The 1793-nt window shown below is 38.7% G+C and overlaps 1 pseudogene; it reads right to left on the reverse strand.

Moving 5' to 3' along the window:
* Positions 1 to 1001: 1001 nt before the first annotated feature.
* Positions 1002 to 1120, reverse strand: LOC118601442 (annotated as a pseudogene).
* Positions 1121 to 1793: the final 673 nt, after the last annotated feature.

Genomic DNA, 1793 nt, shown 5'->3' on the forward strand with positions numbered 1-1793 from the left:
TATGATTTTTATTTGTCAACTATACCTCAATAAAACTATTTAAGAGACAGAGAGAGAAGTATTCCTGAGGCCTGCTCTCCATACTCCAGTCTTCATCATCCTTGTCTACTGGCTGATGAGAGACGGGTTCATGAATTCTCAGGCTGGAGCAATTTCTAGCAGACTTCTCTGCTTCTCTGCTTTGCTCATCCTTCTCTCACATGTGCTATGGTAGGGGTCTAGATAAAACAAAATAATTGCAAAAGAAGAGGGGAAAATGCGATAGCCCTACAAGGAAGCAACAATTAAATTTAACCTAAAATATATATAAATGATATATATCATATCCATAGCTACTTGTGACATTACTGATCATAGTGGACACAGAAAAGTTTGCTTTTCATAATTAAAGTCAGTGTCATCCCTATGTCACTTGAGCTCACTTGATTCTGATATCCTTTTACGAAAGAGAAATGAGTAGGATTCCAGCTGATCCTCCAGGAAATATGCCCGGGGATGTGTCGCATTTTAAATATTGTATATTGAAACAGAAAAGAAGTTTGAGAGCTCCTAGGACTGAACTAGAAGGTGAGGATCATGATTTTCTTCTCATTTGGTCCTGGCTCTTGGATGCTCCTACTTAATTTTAGTAGATACTCTTCAGGAATCTCTGTTTGACATATTTAAAATTTAACTGAGGAAGAAAGAATGATGATTGAGTCAAGAGTCTCTAATTAAGAATATAAAGGAAAAGTAATTAAAATTGGAGATGAGTGTTTTTTCACTGTCTTTTGTGAACAACCTCTGCCTCCTGCCCTTTAACTAAAGCAACTAAAGATATTTAAACACTTCTCAGTCTGCCACAGCAGTGAGGCAACCAAAGGCCTTAAACAGTATAATGTGGCCCTCTTTCTTGGGTTTGTATTGAGATAGTTACCTTAAATTGTTTTCCTTTGGACACCTCAGGATTTATTTTTTTTTAACTGAGATAGTATATTTGTTGCCGGATCTTTATTTTTTTACACCTACAGCACCTGGTATTCCTAGGTGGTCTCCCATCCAAGTACTAACCAGGCCCGACCCTGCTTAGCTTTTCAGATCAGCCAAGATCAGGCGTGTGCAGGGTGGCATGGCCATAGACTTTTTGCAGAACTTTGAGCCTAGGTTATTAATATTAGCTGGAGTCCAGAGAGAACCACAGAATGTGGAAGCATAGCACAGTGTCTTCTATAGTGATTAATTAATGCCGAGTTCAAACCCAAACGCAATTGCTTATCAGCTTTGTGATCCTAGAGAGTTAAATCTTTCAGAACATCTGGTTTCCTTATCTGTAAAATGAAAAGAATAATATTGGTCTTTCACAGGGAAATGGAGATGATTAAATAAAACAATGCACATAACATATTTAGGAGACGTCCAGATACAGAGTATTTAGTACATGGGAGTTGCTTGTATTACTAGTAGTAGTGGAAAGCATGACAACTTTCATTTGGCAAAATAGAAAAACGAGAACCCGTTATTTTAGTGTGAAGATCTGAACATTATTTAATTTGTAGGATAAGAATTTGGACAAGAAAATCACACTGGACACGAGATCATCTTTGCCCTGGGTCATAATCCAGAAGGCTGTCAGCAGCGAGTGGTTATCTTACACCCAGCCTGAGATCTGCCGTCTGACAGGGAAGGCTGCATTTCTTCCTGAAGAGTTCTGAGGATCCTGGACACTACCTTGTTCCACCTGGATCGAGTTACTAATGTTCCTTGCAGGACTCTCCTGCTCAAGGACAGAAGCTTACTATTCACTTATTTATGGA

This window comes from Rousettus aegyptiacus, unplaced genomic scaffold (assembly GCF_014176215.1).
Source record: "Rousettus aegyptiacus isolate mRouAeg1 unplaced genomic scaffold, mRouAeg1.p scaffold_m13_p_3, whole genome shotgun sequence".
NCBI lineage: Eukaryota > Metazoa > Chordata > Mammalia > Chiroptera > Pteropodidae > Rousettus > Rousettus aegyptiacus.